This window comes from Amblyomma maculatum, chromosome 1 (assembly GCF_055883805.1).
Source record: "Amblyomma maculatum isolate TAMU_Amacu chromosome 1, ASM5588380v1, whole genome shotgun sequence".
NCBI classification, from domain to species: domain Eukaryota; kingdom Metazoa; phylum Arthropoda; class Arachnida; order Ixodida; family Ixodidae; genus Amblyomma; species Amblyomma maculatum.
The window spans coordinates 43451291-43472689 of NC_139344.1; the positions used below are offsets into that span (position 1 = coordinate 43451291).

Here is a 21399-nt window from a genome sequence, read left to right on the forward strand (position 1 = left end):
ACAATTGACAGGAATCGTTACGGATCGGTTCTGAACACTGTTCTGCCCAACGTTAGGGACTCCGCGAGTTCCTTCTTTTAGACGAAATAAGAATTCTCCCAGCACATGTTTAGCCACCCAGAGCTGCGCTAGACAGTACGAAAATGAAGCATATATATGTGAGATAACGAAAATGTGAGAGAAGCGTGACGTTCATGAAGCAAACTAGTGCATTCTTCCGCAATGCGCATTTGGTAATCGTAAACCATTTTACAGCTTATTGATCAGAAACCGATGCGTTTATTAGGCTTCGTATTTCACTGCCTATTTTGAACGAATCATGAAAACCTGTCGCACTCTAAAGCACAGCTTGCGAGCGCCTCTCCTTTCTTTGTACCTTATATATACCCCCATATGGGCAGCAATCAAGCCGCGTCGTGGCGCATTTTATTTCAGGCGATTCATTGCTTTAGACAGCAGCTGTTATGTCAACAATATACCAACTTGAGCTATATTGGCTCTATATCTATCGGAACAGGCATTTATACAGAATGAAGTCGTTGTTTGCTGTAGGCGATGGAAATAATCACAGAAGTGCGAACTTGGGGCAGTAGCAGATTTAGTACGAAAAACAAATCAATGCAATTTCACTTCTTACATTACTCCCGACTATATTAATGCTGATGTCTAGTTGCGGTCATCATCTTCTGACCAGTTAAAGGGCCACCATTTCTTTCCTTGCTCCTCCGATGGACTTGCGCTTAATAGCAATGTTTTGCGCTTTGTGTCTCATAGCGAACTGAAACGTCTGTCACATCTATTGTCTTAATTACGAACTCGATGCCTTGCAACTTGTCTGTTAAATTTAAAGTGTATAAAGTTCACCATGAGCACAACCATATAACGTTCCAACAGAGCACATATCCGCATGCCAGTACTGCGGTGGCATTACGTCCGCAGCAACAGTAGCCCACTGCGGCTGTCGTTAAACGTACTGACTCTGAATTCTTCAATCTTAGAGGAATGTCGACATGTCTTGTTTACCGAGTGATAAAAGCTTGGTATGTTCAGTGGTGAGTTTTCATCCATGAAGCCTGGCTCTACTTCCTGGAAGCAAAATGTGTGCCTACAGTAACAGCCACTACTTATTACAAGAAAAAGCTCCCCGATGGGGAATTGTACACCACCTGGCTGATTTTTCGCATTGAGGTGACGAAGGAAAACGCCTCGGTTGCGACCAACCGGTGATCAAAATGGCCACCTCCATAAAAATGCGTAGACATCATAGTATGGAACCCGCCCGTTCTTTGCCGCGATATGTACAAATCCTGCTTACATGTTAAGTTGTAATTTCTGACGCGCTGTAAATATTCCCTTAAGATTATAAGGAGAGTAATGACATCAGCAAATTGGATATTATGACAAGCACATATCGAGCTTTGATATTTCGGACGGTTGGTCTTACCGAACATAGAGATAGTATTTCCTGGACAATCCTGGGTAAAAGTGCAGAACAGTCAAGAAGTATACATTACATCAAACTAACATTCCGCCGGTAGTGCGATATACAGAACTGCATTTACCGTCCGTCCAAGCTGTCCTCATTTTATATGAATCTAACGGCGCCCTCAGTCACTTTCAGTGTGCTGAAATGGCCGGGCGGCGCGGCCTTGGGGATCTGCTTGCAGCGCGAGCGCTCTGAAACCACGTAACGAGGTGAATGTGGGATGAACTCGAAAATGGGTTCCGCATACTTTTCTTATTTAAAACTCACATCTGCATAAGAATGAAGCCAACGTAACTAAATAAATTCTGGCGTTTTCACTAATGTCTATAGCGTACGCTTCAAGTCGTGAGGCACTTTACGTACGAGATGACAATAGTCTTCTCTAACACAACCTCTGCATAGTATCTCTCCCCTAATATACATAAAGTATCAATGTATTTCCACCTGATGTCCCCATGTTCTTGCTGCGCCTGGAAGAAGAGGACACTGAAATTGACTCGCGTGCTGTGCGCCGAACTTTGCCTGCTGGTACAGCTTCGTCCCGTCGTTTTAGTCACGTCTAGCCCTGTTGTCCGTGACATATTTTGGTGGAGGTGCTGGGTCTCCCTTGATCGTCTGGATATTAGTACAGATCTCTCAGAAACACAGCAGCACGGCCTGCGTTCTCTCCTTCTAAAATACAGTGCTTGTTTCACGACATCATCGAAAATTCGGCAAACGCCTCTTGTGAAGCACCGTATAATTACTCCCGACGATGCCCGCCCTATACGCCAGCAGCCGTACCGCATCTCAATGACGGAACGTGAAGCGATTCAGTCACAGGTTCAGGGGATGCTTCATGATGGTGTCATCCAACCCTCCAACAGTCCGTGGTCATCCCCTGTCGTGCTGGTGGAAAAAAAGGATGGCACCCTTCGCTTCTGTGTTGATTATCGAAAGTTGAACGCCATCACTAAAAACGACGTCTACCGGCTGCCCCGTATCGACGATTCGCTCGACAAGCTTCGTCGCGCCCAGTACTTCTCCTCCATTGACTTTAAGAGCGGGTGCTGGCAGATTGAGGTCGATGAGCGGGACCGCGCACAAAAATCTTTTGTCACCCCAGACGGACTGTATGAGTTTAAAGTGCTGCCATTCGGCCTATGCTCAGCGCCGGCTACTTTTCAGCGCATGATAGACACCGTTCTCGCCGGCCTCAAGTGGCAAATCTGTTTAGTTTATCTCGACGACGTTGTCGTGTGCTCTGAAACCTTTGGAGAACACCTCGAACGCCTTCGCGCAGTATTAGATGCCCTCCGGTCAGCTAACTTGACGCTCAAGCCCGAGAAGTGCCACTTTGGCTACAGAGTTGAAGATTCTCGGTCATCTTGTGAGTGCCGCAGGCGTTAGGGCAGACCCCGACAAAACTGCCGCTGTCGCCAAATTTCCCGTTCCTGCCACGAAGAGGAGCTTAAAACGTTTCCTGGGTTTGTGTGCGTACTACCGCCGCTTCATCGCCGACTTTTCCAAGATAGCCGCACCCCTCACCCGCCTCACGCGGGATGATGCACAGTTCGTGTGGGCCGCCGAGCAACAGGAGGCTTTTGTGGAGCTGCGCAGACGACTGCAAATTCTACCCCTGTTCTTGCGCACTTTGATGAAGACGCTGCCACCGAAGTCCACACCGACGCCAGCAACATGGGCCTTGGCGCTGTACTCGTTCAACACCAAGGTGGCGTGGAACGGGTCATTGCGTGTGCCAGCCGCAAGCTCTCCCGCGCTGAAACAAATTATTCCACTACGGAAAAGGAATGCCTCGCGGTTGTGTGGGAAACTATGAAATTCAGGCCCTACCTCTATGGCCGCGCGTTTAAAGTCGTTACTAACCCCCAGTCTGTGTGCTGGCTGGCCAACCTCCGTGACCAATCGGGGCGCCTAGCACGATGGAGCCTTCGCCTTCAAGAATTTGATTACTCCATTGTGTACAAATCTGGTCAGAAGCACGAAGATGCTGACGCGCTCTCGCGGGCACCCGTCGGATTTGTCGATAACGTCACGGATGACAGAGGTTTTCTTGGACTAGTGAATGCCTCAGACATAATGACCAGACAGCGAGCTGACCCAGACCTTCGACCTGTCATTGAACACCTGGAGGGTCGCGCTGCTGACGTCCCCCGCCAGTTTGGAAGGCACCTGTCTGCATTCTGTCTTCGGAATGGCGTTTTGTTCCAGAAAAACTCCACCATTGTTGATCGAGCGCACCTCCTTGTCGTGCCGGCCGACCTTCGCGACGATATCCTTTTTGCTTGCCACGATGAGCCCACCTCCGGCCACTTGGGCTTTGCACGCACACTCGCTCGAGTTCGTCTAGCCTATTATTGGCCTAAACTTTCTGATGCCGTCCATCGCTACGTCAGAGGCTGCCGCGAGTGTCAACGTCGAAAGGTGCCTCCTCTCAAGCCCGCGGGTTTGCTCCAACCTATTATTCCACCTTGGACGCCGTTTGACCAAGTCGGCATCAACCTACTGGGCCCATTCCTCTGTCATCGATGGGTACCAAATGGATTATAGTCGCGACCGACTATCTCACTCGTTATGCGGAAACGAAGGCAGTGCAGCTGGGCACACAAATTGAGATCGCACAATTCTGTATGCAGCAAATCGTGTTGCGTCATGGCACACCGTCCCTAGTCGTAACCGATCGAGGCACCGCGTCTGCGGCACAGCTCATGCACGACGTGCTCGAGCTTAGTCATACCAGCCACCGAAAAACTACTGCATATCACCCGCAGACGAATGGCCTCACGGAGAAACTCAACAAAACCATCGCCGACATGATCGCAATGTACATAGACTCGCAGCACAAAAACTGGGATGAAATACTCCCCTACATCAAATATGCCTACAACACGGCCACCCAAGAGACGACGCGTTTTGCACCATTTCGCCTAGTATACGGACGTGACGTTCAGATGATGTTGGATACCATGCTTTCGAGTTGCACAGATGATCATCAACTCACGCCAGACGGCGAGCAGCTTGCTCAGCGCGCTGAGGAAGCACGTCAACTTGCCCGCATTCACATTCAGCAACAGCAGGGCACGGATGCACGCCGCTACAACCTCCGTCATCAACACGTCGCATACCATCCTGGAGAGAATGTTTGGGTGTGGACCCCGGTGCGTCGGCCCGGCTTGTGTAATAAACTGATTTCCCGTTACTTCGGACCTTACGAAGTTCTGCGCCGAGTCACGGAAGTGATATACGAAGTTGTTCCAGTAGGTACTGTGCAGCCCTCGCGTCGGCAACCACGCTCCGAGGTTGTGCACGTTGTCCGCATGAAGCCCTATTTCACGCGGTAGTGCGCTATGGGCTTGTTTCGTTGTCGCGTAGGACACCTTACACCGCCTTCGTTATCTATGCTGTCCATGTGCTGATCTTTGTTTTCGTTTACATTGGCCATCGCTCGCGCTCCGTCCCTTATTTGTTTTTTTAAGAGGGGGAGTAATGCCACCTGGTGTCCCCATGTTCTTGCTGCGCTGGAAGAAGAGGACACTGAAGTTGACTCGCGTGCTGTGCGCCGAACTTTGCCTGCTGATACAGCTTCATCCCGTCGTTTTAGTCACGTCTAGCCCTGTTGTCCGTGATAGTATATCTCTGGTGCATTTTCAAACACAGGAAATCAGTTTTTTCCTTTATGAAATTGCCCAGTCTCCTACATCATTTTACGCTGTATCAGTTCGCAATTAAACATGTTATACAGCCTTAACAAATGTTGCTAATGTTGTGAATAAAATCTATGCCTTAGTGGAGGACTACAAGCCGCGCGGCGATGTTTCCTAAAATTCAAAAGTAGTGTGTACATACACCAACAAGTGATGTTGTGTCTTAGATGGTTATCGTTCAATTTTTGCACACAGAATAACATATCAAGCCGCACATTTTTTTATTTGCATCTCGTGCTATCTCCTGAATTTTTCATGCTGCTTACGCGGACAATACATGCAAGTCAGTGAAGTGCGAATTGTTGCGCAGCGGCAAGTCGAAAGCATATCTGATTATAGACCATTCTGCCGAAATCAAACAGAGCAGAAGGGAAATACTCTCTAACCAAATTCGTTGCGGCGGCCCACTGTTGCCTGTCCCTAGTGCGTTGCGCATTCGCGCTCTTTAGGCAAAACAGAGCGCATTTTCAGTCAATATATATTGCGGTATCAATTACTTAAACCCCTTCTATCAATAACACTCTTGGTGGTAACATCGTCGGAGCAGCAATGCGTGATCGTGGTTTGCACAATGCCAAGGTCATATGCAAGAAGCATGCAACGATAGCCCGAGTGCGGCTGTTAAATGTTCCTGCTTGCCGCGTTCCAACAGATCTCGATTAAAGTTTTTACGGGATTTAACGTTCCAAAGTGACTCGGGCTATGAGAGACGCCGTAATGGAGGTCCCCAGAAATTTCGACCACCTGAGGTCGTTAACGTGCACTGAAATCGCACTGCAAACGGGCACCTTACTTTTCGCCTCCATCAAAAAGCTGTCGCCAAGGTCGGGATTCGAACCCGGGTCCTTAGGTTAAGCAGTAGAGTGTCCTAACCACTGAGCCACCTCGGCGGAACAGATCTTGATTTAAATCACCATTGAAAGTTATGTGTAACCGGGAGGACATACTACCAACGATGAACTCTCAAACATGATGTCCGTTCCACCGAGATGTGAGACAGATAATGCGCCTTTCTTCCCCAAAAACCAAACCAATTAGTCTGCAAAGCCAAATACAAAGTTCCATACGTCGTGCGGCGACGGCGATGGGAACGCCGTAACGCCGAAGAACATCACAAGCACGCACTCGACTCAAGCTCGTTTCCACGTCTTGGACGCTCTCACTCGCGCAGTGCTTCCCGTACCGGATCCCGAAGAGCGTCGCGCAGCGCGTCGCGTGGCCGTAACTAATCTCACAGGAACAGACGCGACGCTAAGCGTTCGCGCTCCCGTGACAGAATCAGTTGTGCGGACGCAGCGAAGGGCGAAGTTAAAAGCAGCAACGCAAGCTCTAACAGCGCCACTAGTGGCCGAAGCACACAGAGCAGCTGGCAGGAATGGACTACCAGCCCCTACTACAAGGACTTCGAACAACTCCATGTCGCCAACACGACGCTGTTGGAAACCACGCGCCGGCTTACCCAAGAGCTAGCCGACGTCAAGAAAGAACTACAAGCACGGCGATCTCAGCCAACCATTGGCCCAGCTCAGTCACCCGAGACACTTACACCCACCGTTATCCCCGAGAACACCGACACGCCATCACATCAAGGTACACAATCAATGGACATATCACAAGACGAGCCCGAAGAGGAGAAAACCACTGACCCAACCCCCAAGAAACGAGCACGCACCTCATCACGACATCATAAGGACCTAACCCAATTGGAAACTCAGCTCGAAACCAAAATTGAAGCGCTCACCAACAGCTACGCCGACACGATTGCCGTCACTGACCAACGCCTGGCTCGGCTGAAGGAACTAATCACCACGTCCTACAGAACCATACAGGAACACTTCGACTTCATTGAACAAACCCTGAAGTCCATAGTATGCAGCCCCATCTTTGCTGCGCAATTGGCAAACCACCCATATCTCCAAAACCAGACGCAAGCCTCAACTCCATCACAACCATGTCCCAGCCCCAAGCCACAGTAGGATCGTTGCCAGGCGTTACGGTCTGGAAGTCGAACTTCCACAGTTACAACAAGAAGAGAGCAGTACTGCAACAACACATCACCACGGTAACCAAGAAACCTGACATCATTCTGCTGCAAGAAACAGTGACGGTGATTCCAACCCTCGCTGGGTATCGCGCTCACGTTAGCCCAGCGGAGGGACGAGGCGTCTGCACATTCGTCCGCGAAGGGCTCCCGTTCATTGAACATCAGCTCAGACACGGCCGCAGCAGCGTGGAATACACCCCTGAAATCATTCCAAACAGACAGCCTGTTCATAGCTACTACAGTAACCCCAAGCACAAAACACAGAAATTCAAGACCCTGCTACACACAGCCAGAACCCAAGCCAAAGGCAACACTTTGCTCATTGGAGGAGACTTCAACGCCTCCCATCGAGCGTGGGGTTACGTGGAAGACACGACAAAGGGACGGGACCTACTACAGGATACCCTGGGCCACAACTGTACCCTGATCACGGATCCCAATCATCCTACCAGAATCGGCAATTCCGTAGCACGAGACACCACACCAGACCTAGCATTCATCAAGAACGACTAATCCGGCAAAGTAACATGGCGCAACACCGTCGTTGACCTGGGCAGTGACCACTACATCCTCGAAATTACGATTCCCAATCAGTTCCGAGGCAACACCATTACACACAAATGGACGGACTGGGACGGTTTCCGTAAGGGACCACCAACCACACCGCAAGACATCACAGACACTGAAACCTGGTCGGCAGAGCTCCGCGATGCAGTGCACTCGGACACCAAGACCATTGAAACGGACGAGGACATCATAGCTATGGACAGTCGTCTGGCCCATCTCATCGAGGCCAAACGTTCGATACAGGCGCGCTGGAAGCGGCAACGGCTGAATCGAAAATTGAGAAAGGTGGCCGACTTAAACAGGGCCATTCAACATCACTGCAAGGTCCTATGTCGTCAGCAGTGGAACGAAGTCTGCAACCGAGCTGACGGGCAACTACATCGTAGTTGCACATGGATTCTATTTCGGCACCTCCTAAACGAGACTAAGACCAAGTTACACCAGCGCGATCGCCTGGCCTGCCTCATACACACCACCACACAACAACAAGGAAAAGACGTCATTATCAAGACCCTGGAAGCCAAGTATCTGCCACACACGCCAACGGAAACCCACCCGCCATACGAAGGGCTGCCCAACGCGTGGCTCGACCGAGACATTACCATGTTAGAGGTACGGGTAGTGCTGCACGAGCTGAACACCCGCTCAGCAGCCGGCCCCGATCTTATTAGCAACAAGATGCTGCGCAACCTCGGCTATGCATCGATCGAGGCCCTAACCCGCTACTACAACGAATGCTGGCGTTCGGGCAAGCTCCCCGGACAGTGGACAATGGCAAGAACAATCCTAATCCCGAAACCGGGCAAGCCATCGGACATCGGCAACTTGCGTCCCATCTCAATCATGTCCTGCATGGGCAAGGTGCTAGAGCACGTGCTTGACAACCGCTGGCAGGAGTACCTGGCAAAGGAAGACTTACATCCGGATACGACGATCGGCTTCAGGCGCAGACTCAGCACACATAACGCCATGCTACAACTCAAACAAGAAATAATCGACAACAAGACACAAGACAGCAAAGTAATTCTGGGACTTGATTTACAAAGCGCATTCGACAAAGTCAAACACTCAGCCATATTAGCACAAGTATCGAGACTCAATAGGGGGGTAGCGAGCTACAAATACATCCAAGACTTCTTGACCAACCGCACGGTGGAACTGCACGCCGGAGACTTAAGTTCCCCGAACACAAGCTCGGCAGCACTGGTACCCCGCAAGGTTCAGTCATCTCGCCGTTGCTCTTCAACCTTGTCATGGTCGGGTTAGCGAGGGCAGTAGAAGGGACCGGCGTCCGGCATACGATCTACGCCGACGACATTACCCTGTGGGCGGCAGGCGGCACCGACGCTAGCATTGAGCAGCAGCTCCAAGAGGCTGTTACTGCCATCGAGCAACACCTTAACGGCACAGGCCTAGTGTGCTCGCCCGCCAAATACGAGCTGTTCGTCCTCACACCATTACAACGGGTACAGAAACGCGCTCCCCCTCTGGAATGCGATCACATAAAGTTCGTGACTGCATCGGAGCAGCGCATTCCCGAAGTTCCCAAGATCAGGGTCCTGGGCCTGCTACTAAACAAGAACGGCCGCAACGACGAGACCATCACCAAGATTACCACCAAGGCAATGGACGCTATCCGGCACATACACCGAGTCTCGACACGACGGGCAGGCATGCGTGAAGACAGTCTTTTGCACCTCGTCCAGTCGTTCGTGATCAGTTACATCGCCTACGTTGCGGCTTAACTCAACTGGCAGGCCACTGACCGGACAAAGATAAACACACTGATCAGACGGGTTTACAAGACGGCGCTGGGATTAATGGGGACCACGAGTACGGCTCGGCTCCTGCAGCTCGGCGTCCATAACACCTTAGAAGAAATAGCCGATGCGCAGCTCACTGCGCAAATGGAGCGCCTCTCTACTACCAAGACAGGCCGCAGTATATTGACGTCCCAGGGTTACAATCCCCGAGCTCCCAGTCGGCAATCGTGTGTGATCAGCATTGAGGCGTGGGCCCACATCCACGTGGACCCCATCCCGAAAACCATACACCCCGAGTACAACCAAGAACGGCGGCAGGCGCGGGCCAAAGCCCTCGTCGAGCAACACGCCCAAGACCCGCACGCCCGGTTCGTGGACGCTGCGGAATACAAGCGAGAAGGATTCGTGGCAGTGGCCGTTGCGGCGGCTACCGGCATCAAGACAACAGCAGCGAGCGTGTGGTGCACGGACGCCAGAGACGCCGAGGAGGTTGCCATCGCTCTGGTGATCTCGGAGGCCGAGTGTCGCACCGGGCTCAGCGACTCGAGGAACGCTGTGCGCAACTTTGCCAAGGGGCGAGTGTGCGCGCCGGCGGCCGCCATCATCAGTAAACTCCAGCTTCAACACCGCGGCAACACTATCCGCATCAAGTGGTTCCCGGCGCACGCGGGAGATTGTGCATCCTCACCGAATCACAACGAGACGGCCCATTCGGCGGCGCGAGCTATTACCTTCCGCGCCCCCAAGAGGGACAGTTCCGAATGGTGGTTCGAAACAAAAAACCGAATGACCAGTTACGAGGAAGTGACTAAATTTTACGGCCTAGCTCCACGGACAATGCCGCCGCCTCACCCGGCACTTAGTCGGGAGGAAGCGGTCATCCTAATTCAAATGCACACCGGGTCACTCCTAGCCCCGGCAGTGCTACACGTCCTACACCCAGACATCTAACGAGTGATATGTGCAGTGTATGTCAAGTGGGTCCGGCGGACCAATGGCACATCATGTGGGACTGTGCCAGGTTCCCGACCGAAGCCGCATCAAGGACATACCCGCCGGAACTTCAAACTGCTGTGCAGAATACAGACAAGGACATTCAACTATGGGCTGTCCAGCAGGCCCGGGGTGCGCTCGAAAAGCACAAGCCTCACAACCCACCACAAACGGGCCAAATGAGGTAGTGCAGAGTAAGGCTTAACCCCGGGCTGACGCTTGGCCAGCGTGACGACGCTTTAACCCCTAGTTTGCCGGATCCCTAATAAAGTTATACATACATACATACATACATACATACATACATACATACATACATACATACATACATACATACATACATACATACATACATACATACATACATACATACATACATACATACATACATACATACATACATACATACATACATACATACATACATACATACATACATACATACATACATACATACATACATACATACATACATACATACATACATACATACATACATACATACATACATACATACATACATACATAACTTTGCGACACTGTGCTAACGATAACCAGTTACGAGTTCTGTCTCCTAAACAAACAAAAGAATGGCAAAGCTCACTAGAAGAAAGTTCCGCTCACAATAAACCTCGCAGTCAAAAATTTAGCGCAGTTGTTCCGCTCTAGGCAGCTAGTCATCACACACCTGGGCTCTTTGCACTGCTCTACAGGTTTTCCCTCTGAATTTATTCCCAGCGCCAGCGGAAATAATCTGAGCGCCGACTGATATAATCTAAGCGCAATGAAATATAATTCGAGTGCCAGGTATTTAATCATAGCGCCAGCATATTTAATCCAAGCGCCAGCTCGAATAATGTCCGCGCCAACCAATTTAATCTGAGTGCCAACGCAATTAATACAAGCGCCAGAGAATTTAATCCGGGTGCCAACCAATTTAATCCACATGTGAAAAATGAATGTGGTGGAGGGCTCCAAAGCATGAAACATGAATTCCAGAAATAAATAGAAATTGAGATCACATTCCAGACCATGCGACGAGTAAGCGAAGCGTTAGCTTATGGGATGACTTTCGTCAATATTATGACAAACGCACAATTTCGGCACTGAAATACTGAAGGGTCCGAGAGCTGTGGCTTACTGGCTCTATATTCCAATAGGACAATTAATTCCACAAATGTGCGCACTGCTGATTACAGAATATATGCAGAATTAAAATGTCTTCGATGAAACACAATTATTTTGTCACGCAATTAAAAAACGTTTTAATTAACCGTATATAATTTAGCTATATGTAATTTCATCAGCCAAATATTACACAGCCAATGCCAAAAAGTTGCAAAGCAGACGGCAAGTTTTCCGCCTCCGTTTACTCGGTGTCGAATTGTCGTCTGTTTTTGCGCTATGCTAGGAGAATGGATGAAAGCACAGACACGTGAATTCACTATTAGAAATAGGTGTACTTTCTTTTGCAAGAAATAGAAATGTTTTCTCAAGAGCATAAAACAAAAACTGCTAGAAACGCAGAAGACAAGAGATTTGAAAGCAGGCGGCAATCTTCGCGCCTCCGTTGTGTGTGCCGCGTTGTCGTCTGCATTTGCACGACGGAGTAGAGCCGGACGGTGGTGGTGCGTACTCGTATATTATAGGCAGGTGGTAGTCTGCGTGTTTTCAATAATTTTGCATGAACTTTAACGCGCATTATTTTCTTCCATGGAAGCTGATGAGCAGTGCCCTGACATCCTAATCGGGCACCGAAAACGGGGACCGCCGTTCAAGCCTTCAGGTGCACCAAAAAGAAAGGACAGCAAAGTCTCCGAGCATGACAGGACCAAAATTCTCGAAGTGTCAAGGCGTGGAGGAGATGTGAAAAAATTGCCAGACACGCTGGGAATCAATTTAAAGACGGCGAGATCCATTGCAGCGAGCGATAGAGAAGCGTTGAAGAAAGGCGGAACATCGAAGAAATTCGGAAATGAGGTAGTAACGGCTCTAATGAATATTGTGGATAACAACCCTGCTTTCACGCTAAAGCAAATAAAGCAAGCAGTGGAAGAAGAATTGCTAGGAATCGCCATCAGCACAAGTAGCATTGATCGCCTACTGGATTCGCACGGTTACGCTATGAAGTTGATGACTCAGAGGCCGATTGACCGCAACAGAGACGACGTGAAACGCAGCCGCAAAACATACGCGCAATGGTTGCAGTGTGAAGGACCTCGCTTGTGCAGGTTTTACATCGATGAGACCAACTATAACATATGGTGTTCAAGGAGCTTCGGCCGTGCAGTGAAGGCACAGCCTGCGGTGCAGACGACGACTGGCACTAAAGGAGCAAACCTTAACATTCTCGCCTGCATGTCCGCAAATGGTGTCATTCATTGGACGGCCATAGACAAGGTTCACTGGGTCGTTTTCAATGCATTTTTGAGCGACATATCAGCCCGTGTCAAAAGTGAAGAACCTGGTTCTGAAGCGGTTTTTATTTTTGACAACGCTCCAGCTCACAGCTGTGCGGAACAGGCAAGCCTGGCCAGTCAGACGCACTAGATCAAGCGGCTGCCTCCTTACAGTTCATTTCTCAACCCTATAGGGGGTATTCACGTGACGTCACAGCTGACGTCAGTATTCAGTCGACGCCATATTTGTGTCCTGCTCTGACTACAGGATTTCCCTCTGAATTTAATCCTAGCGCCAGCGGAAATAATCTGAGCGCCGACTGATATAATCTAAGTGCCATGCAATATAATTCGAGTGCCAAGTATTTAATCATAGCGCCAGCATATTTAATCCAAGCGCCAACTCGAATAATGTCCGCGCCAACCAATTTAATCCGAGTGCCAACGCAATTAATACAAGCGCCAGCGAATTTAATCCGGGTGCCAACCAATTTAATCCACATGTGGAAAATCAATGTGGTGGAGGGCTCCAAAGCACAAAACATGAATTCGAGAAATAAATAGTAATTGAGATCACATTCCAGACCATGCGACGAGTAAGCGTCCCATCTGCATGCGCTATTTCGCTTTGTTCTTATATTTTTGCAACAACCAAGAACCATATGTGCAGCTGAAAAAAAAAAAAAGCGGTTTGTGACACGTCTCTTGCAGCTTTTAGCTCAGACGCATGGCAAGTGAATAAATATACCTGTCAGCTGCTAATTGTTTGGTTAAGCACTGCTTATCATGGGTTCTGTTATGCACTGAATCTGCATGCTGATGGCCAGTGCGGTCTTCACACAACAGCCGGCTGTTTTTAGAAATTGCAACTGGTGCAGAAATGTATTTGGGTTTCTAATCATGCTTTAACACCACTAGCAGAAAAGGATCAGCGTAACACACAGTTGGTTTCGGCGTGAAGACTTATAGTAACGCTACCACGGAAAGAGAGAGCGCGCCCCTGCTTTCAGTCAGGCCGCGACACGGTAGAGTGAATGATACTATGTACAGCGGAGCTTACAACTGAGACCAGGAATAGCTACTGGCTTCGCACTATGGTCACCTTAGCAGCAGTACTTAATTTGCCTGGGCGGCAATCCTAGCAGCGTAGGTTGCCAGCAAACTATAAGCACGTACAAGCACAGAAGTAGCCGACTGAAATGCAATTTTATTTTCTAGGAGACATTAGGCAGGTCTAAGTATAACTCAGAACGTTTTACATATCGTCTTCATGCAAAGCTGCCCGCATAAAAGAAAAGTTATGGCGGTCAAAAGCAGCACACTCTACCCTTTGTATTTGCTGCATAGAGTGTCGGGCAGCGTCTAGCAACAAACTGCGCCGATGGTCCTTTTTAGTCATTCCGGGAGGAGTGATTAGCACCAGGTCTCTCCGCTCGCTGAGGAAAGCTTTGACTTCCGACTTGAACTTCGAAAAGACTTCCTCTATAGGGTTGAAAAATGGACTATATGGAGGCAGCCGCTTGATCGAGTGCGTCTGACTGGCCAGGCTTGCCTTTTCCGCACGGCTGTGAGCTGGAGCGTTGTCAAAAATAAAAACCGCTTCAGAACCAGGCTCTTCACTTTCGACACGGGCTGATATGTCGCTCAAAAATTAATTGAAAACGACCCAGTGAACCTTGTCTACGGCCGTCCAATGAATGACACCATTTGCGGACATGCAGGCGAGAATGTTAAGGTTTGCTCCTTTGGTGCCAGTCGTCGTCTGCACCGCAGGCTGCCCCTTCACTGCACGGCCGAAGCTCCTTGAACACCATATGTTATAGTTGGTCTCATCGATGTAAATCCTGCACAAGCAAGGCCCTTTACACTGCAACCATTGCGCGCATTTTTTGCGGCTGCGTTTCACGTCGTCTCTGTTGCGGTCAATGGCCCTCTGAGTCATCAACTTCATAGCGTAACAGTGCGAATCCAGTAGGCGATCAATGCTACTTGTGCTGATGGCGATTCCTGGCAATTCTTCTTCCACTGCTTGCTTTATTTGCTTTAGCGTGAAAGCAGGGTTGTTATCCACAATATTCTTTAGAGCCGTTACTACCTCATTTCCGAATTTCTTCGATGTTCCGCCTTTCTTCAACGCTTCTCTATCGCTCGCTGCAATGGATCTCGCCGTCTTTAAATTGATGCCCAGCGTGTCTGCCAATTTTTTCACATCTCCTCCACGCCTCGACACTCCGAGAATTCTGGCCCTGTCATGCTCGGAGACTTTGCTGTTCTTTCTTTTTGGTGCACCTGGAGGCTTGAACGGCGGTCCCCGTTTTCGGTGCCCGATTAGGATGTCAGGGCACTGTTCATCAGCTTCCATGGAAGAAAATAATGCGCGTTAAAGTTAATGCAAAATTAATGATACGAGTACGCACCACCACCGTCCGGCTCTACTCCGTCGTGCAAATGCAGACGACAACGCGGCACACACAACGGAGGCGCGAAGATTGCCGCCTGCTTTGAAATCTCTTGTCTTCTGCGTTTCTAGCAGTTTTTGTTTTATGCTTTTGAGAAAACATTTCTATTTCTTGCAAAAGAAAGTACGCCTATTTCTAATAGTGAATTCACGTGTCCGTGCTTTCATCCATTCTCCTAGCATAGCGCAAAAACAGACGACAATTCGGCATCGAGTAAACGGAGGCGGAAAACTTGTCGTCTGCTTTGGAACTTTTTGGCATTGGCTGTGTAATGTTTGGCTGATGAAATTACATATCGCTAAATTAGATACGGTTGATTAAAACGTTTTTTAATTGTGTGATAAAATAATTGTGTTTCATCGAAGACATTTTAATTCTGTATATATTCTGTAATCAGCAGTGCGCACATTTCTGGGATAAATTGTCCTCTTGGAATATAGAGCCAGTGCGCCACAGCTCTGGGACCCTTCAGTATTTCAGTGCCGAAATTGTGCGTTTGTCATAATATTGACGCAAGTCATCCAATAAGCTAACGCTTCGCTTACTCGTCGCGTGGTCTGGAATGTGATCTCAATTTCTATTTATTGCTGGAATTCATGTTTCATGCTTTGGAGCCCTCCACCACATTCATTTTTCACATGTGGATTAATTTGGTTGGCACCCGGATTAAATTCGCTGGCGCTTGTATTAATTGCGTTGGCACTCGGATTAAATTGGTTGGCGCGGACATTATTGGAGTTGGCGCTTGGATTAAATACGCTGGCGCTATGATTAAATGCTTGGCATTCGAATTAAATTACATGGCGCTTAGATTATATCAGTATGCGCTCAGATTATTTCCGCTGGCGCTAGGAATAAATTCATAGGGAAAACCTGTAGTACTAGTACGGGGCGGCGGTTAGGTTAGCTGTTCGCGCGCGTTCGTTTGATCTGCCACTCTGCCTCATGCCAGCACCGTTGTTATGAAAACTCAGTCGGTATTATGAGTGGCAGTTTGATTTATCGGCAAACGGCAAAGTGTGCGCGATGCGGACAGAGACCTGTACGAAACAAAACTTTGGTATCGACCCGTGTCCAGTCGATATGCGCAACTGCACGGTAAGCGTCGGCCTGTGCCCACGCATAAATATGTGCGACATTAATATGCCTTGTCCTACGGACGAGCTTCGTCACAAGAAACCAATCGCAAGCCTACTGACCACTCGAAAAATGCAACTACGTTACAAACGGCTGGGTTAAGAGCCGCGGTTGAAGCAGACGAACTCGCTCTTTGTGCAATTACGTGCGTGCCGTCCAACGTTTATACCAACTAAACCGCTGAGTGTTTGTAGCTGATATTCTGCATAGAAATGGCATTTGGTAGTCAGTATCTTTTATACAAAACGTGTTTCGTGTACTTGCCGCAATCGATCAGAAGAAGTCGGATGTTTGCATCGTCTGTGCCGGTAAGGAAGCAAAAGAAACCGCTGCCACAGGCCACAGCGATGACACCGGTGGCGCCACCTCGTTGCCTTGCGGGCTCGAAATAACTTTTTGCAACAAAACTCTTTAAATACAGCGCAGTTTTGGCCAAGCTAAGCTTGATTTGTTATTAGAGATAAATAAGTTTGTAAAGTTCTTCAAACCTTCTGCAAAACAACTCTGCCCGCCTACGTTCCTTCGCCGAATCTGCATGCGGTCTGCTTTGATTAGCAGCCGACACAGACGATGCGAACATCCGACTTCTTCTGATCGAATGAGGCAAGTACGACAAACACAAAGTTTAGCGAGCCCTCTATGAAGGATTTTATTGCAGCAAACCACGACGAGGAGGTGTTGGCGGCGCGCTGCATGCATGCGCATGACTGAAAGCGATACCGCGCTGCTCTTTTAGCGGGAATGTGTCTTCCGAGTGCGTGAAGGACAGTCGTGCACGGATAGTGACAAGAGCTCCTGGCTGCTAAGGCACATCCGGAAGATTCCAGTCCAGCCCATTTTGACATACATTTCTCATATTCCATGATACTTGTGCGGTTGAGCCGTGCCAGCCATACGTGACGTCGCGTCTCGGTGAGGTATCTCGTTGTTGTTCGTGTGTACTTCCGGAACCATAAAATGCCGAGGTCGTTCGCGCAGCTCTTCAGCTTCCGTTGTTGACACTGTGCACGCGTCTATTACAGTCTACGATAGCTCAGTAAACAACATATAGCTGCGGATGCCACTGCTTGTAGAACCGCACGACAGCACTTGATACGTACGTTCGCCCTGTTTGTTCCGTGGACACAAAAATGGCCGATTGTGCCTCAATTACCCACAATGCAGCGCGTCAGTGAATACCCCCTATAGAGGAAGTCTTTTCGAAGTTCAAGTCGGAAGTCAAAGCTTTCCTCAGCGAGCGGAGAGACCTGGTGCTAATCACTCCTCCCGGAATGACTAAAAAGGACCACCGGCGCAGTTTGTTGCTCGACGCTGCCCGACACTCTATGCAGCAAATACAAATGGTAGAGTGTGCTGCTTTTGACCGCCATAACTTTTCTTTTATACCGGCAGGTTTGCATGAAGACGATATGTAAAACGTTCTGAGTTATACTTAGACCTGCCTAATGTCTCCTAGAAAATAAAATTGCATTTTAGTCGGCTACTTCTGTGCTTGTACGTGCTTATAGTTTGTTGGCAACCTACGCTGCTAGGATTGCCGCCCAGGCAAATTAAGTACTGCTGCTAAGGTGACCATAGTGAGAAGCCAGTAGCTATTCCTGGTCTCGGTTGTAAGCTCCGGTGTACATAGTTTCATTCACTCTACCGTGTCGCGGCCAGACTGAAAGCAGGGGCGCGCTCTCTCTTTCCGTGGTAGCGTTACTATAAGTTTTCACGCCGAAATCAACTGTGTGTTACACTGATCCTTTTCTGCTAGTGGTGTTAAAGCATGATTAGAAACCTAAATACATTTCTGCACGGGTTGCAATTTCTAAAAACAGCCGGCTGTTGTGTGAAGACCGCACTTGCCATCAGCATGCAGATTCAGTGCATAAGACAACCCATGATAAGCAGTGCTTAACCGAACAATTAGAAGACGACAGGTATATTTATTCACTTGCCATGCGCTGTTACGACCGTGCATCATCCGCACTTGCGCGCTCTATTGTTCGCCTGTGGGCATGGATAAGTGCTGTGGATATGTGCTGTTGGTACAATGGCTCTAAGTGAGCCTGTTTCCAGGAATCCTGTTTTGTAAGCCTGTTTTGCTTTGTGGTCACCCTGCAAATGCCAAATTGACCCTGTCAAGAGAACGTCTAGAAAAACACAAAGAAATGTCCCCCTGCGGGAAATAGCCGGAAGTGCTTTGGTTCAATTGTTCACCCTTCCCGTCAAGAAGCCTTATCGTCCAGTGAGGAATGCCTACTGTCCAAAGGAGACGACAGAGTGACACGTCCGCTGACGTGCAGGACAAGAAAGGAGCATGACGCATACGGCCATTAAATTATTTCCCGGGAATGCAGGAAAGATTTGCAATTGTCGAAAAGGGACAATGTTGGGAGCATTATGTGGCGCGCACGTGCACTTGGGTTTCTGAGAAGTAAATCCACTTGCCGGAACCAGCCTATCGATTCTTGGCTGAAGAATAGAAATGTACCTCCTCGCCGTTCCCAAGCTTTTCCCGCCAACAAGTGACCAGGCCCAACGAAACAATGCCGGGCCAGTCAGTGCTTCAGACCATCAGTGCAGTGATGTGTTCGATTGGATGCCGATATCTGAGGGGCGTGCCCTGGATTTGGTTGGTCAGCATCTTCAGAGAGGGGCTGGACATAGGGGGTTTTAAGGACGTTGCAGAGCACGAAATGTCGCTCTGAGCCCTGGGTAAACGGCTCATCCAGTCGCTTCTCGCTATGAACTCTTAACGCTTGCCATTTTGCTGATGTACCCTTCTTTTTCATGTAAATATTCATGTAAATAAGTTGTCTCAAAGTGCCATTAAACCTGCTTGTATATATTTTACCAACTTCGAAGATTCAATCCTTCATCAACCCCGAGTCTCCGCACGCTACCAAGTGAAGGCCGGGTCGACGTAGCCCCAGCGTCACGACAGCGCCTAAGCTAAAAGCTGCAAGAGACGTGTCACAAACCTCTTTTTTTTTTTTTTCAGCTGCACATATGGTTCTTGGTTGTTGCAAAAATATAAGAGCAAAGCGAAATAGTGCATGCAGATGTGACGCTTACTTGTCGCATGGTCTGGAATGTGATCTCAATTTCTATTTACTTCTGGAATTCATGTTTGATGCTTTGGAGCCCTCCACCACATTCATTTTTCTCATGTGGATTAAATTGGTTGGCACCCGGATTAAATTCGCTGGCGCTTGTATTAATTGCGTTGGCACTCGGATTAAATTGGTTGGCGCGGACATTATTAGAGTTGGCGCTTGGATTAAATACGCTGGCGCTATGTTTAAATACTTGGCACTCGAATTATATTGCATGGCGCTAAGATTATATCAGTCGGCGCTCAGATTATTTCCGCTGGCGCTAGGATTAAATTCAGAGGGAAAACCTGTAGTCATGCCGTTCAGCATCGCAGCTTACACTTGACCGCTTCTCTTCGCTGGCGCCTCTTGGTGTTATCCCGTCAGTAACATTCATTTGTGCAGGATCATTCTTGAAGCACCCCACAGCAACTTACCAGTTTTTGCATTGGGTGTGTGGACATGCCAGCTTGGCCAACAGTTGAACTGGGCTTGCAAGCCCCAAGGATAGCGTTGGCTTCGTGACTCGGGTTACCGCGGAAAGCATCAGCACATCCTGGCCAAACACGCATCGTCTAACACAAATAATGTTTAACATTGTATCCTGTAATTACGACCCGAGTAGCAGGTCCAAAAAAGAAAGGCGACGCGTACACACATCAGGTGTCTCGACGGCGACTGTTCGGCAGAAGCCACCTCCGCTTTTATACGCACAGAAGTCCAGAGGTAAAGGGGGTACGGACCCGAAGAAGCATACGCATCGGTTTATGTATCCTTTTTCGGACGACACAAAATTCACTCGCCGGCATTAGCAAATCTGCTTGCACAGCAGGGGGCGACGACTCTTTCCCTCTAGATCCTCACTTCGCAAGCTTTCGCAAAAACACGCGCACATACACAAAGTCAAATGGTGATCTAACACCTCGGAACACGCCGTCTGGAGAAAGCGTTGGTCGCCGGTCTGCCATCTGCGCCGCGTTGAAATGGCTCGAAATCTCTTGTCGCACCGACTGATGTACTTGAATCCGCTGCCGATGGCCACGGAGTAGTGCACGGACAGAGCACTGCCATCCAGCACTCTTGTGGGCTGTGCCGCTGTGGTAAGCTCGCCGCATCCGCTGCTTTAAGATTTGCGAACTTGTCTACTTTCATTGCGCAGCTGAGATCGAACGCTTTTCGAGGTTGCGCGCAACAATACATCGCGCAAGCGACGCTGCAATCAAGGGACGGGGCTGCTTTGTAGTACGCTGTTGCTCTGACTTCGGACGTACTCGAAGGCTCCGCAAACGGGGCATCGGACTACACTCCAAACACAGCTTTGTTTCATGTGCTGTTATTGAAACGCGATTTAGCGCGGAAAACTTTGAAGCGAAAGCTTCTCTACGCCATGTAAAGCCAAAATCAGCGGAGCTGGTGGAGGCCACAACTGCGCATGCGCCGTTGCCATGACAACCGGTCGATCCACGCGCTGTCTGGCGATGATACCACACGCGGCACCGCACGCTGTCACCGCCTAAAGTCCCTTAAGGGGCTTTATCACCGCCGCCGTCGCCGCCGCTCCTCCCGCGTTGCCGCGTGTGGCATCATCACCAGCTACGCACCTCACTACGTATGCGCCGCGTACTCGTTCTGCAGCGGAGAAAAGCCGCGGCCACGGAGTAACGTCGGAGAAAGCTTGGTGTCTGATCCGAAAGATGTTTCTAGGGTTTATCACCGTCTAGGGCTCCCTATCACCGTCCCCGACGCTGTTGAAGCGTACCGCCGCCG

The 21399-nt window shown here is 49.3% G+C and overlaps 1 protein-coding gene and 1 pseudogene across 4 annotated transcripts in view; one reads left to right on the forward strand and one right to left on the reverse strand.

Annotated features, from left to right (window-relative positions):
- The window catches only part of LOC146202230 (complement factor H-like), a 277186-nt gene that overhangs the window by 117446 nt on the left and 138341 nt on the right, over window positions 1-21399 (forward strand). The gene's annotated exons all lie outside the window — the stretch shown is intronic.
- Window positions 14157-15318, reverse strand: LOC146202232 (uncharacterized; annotated as a pseudogene).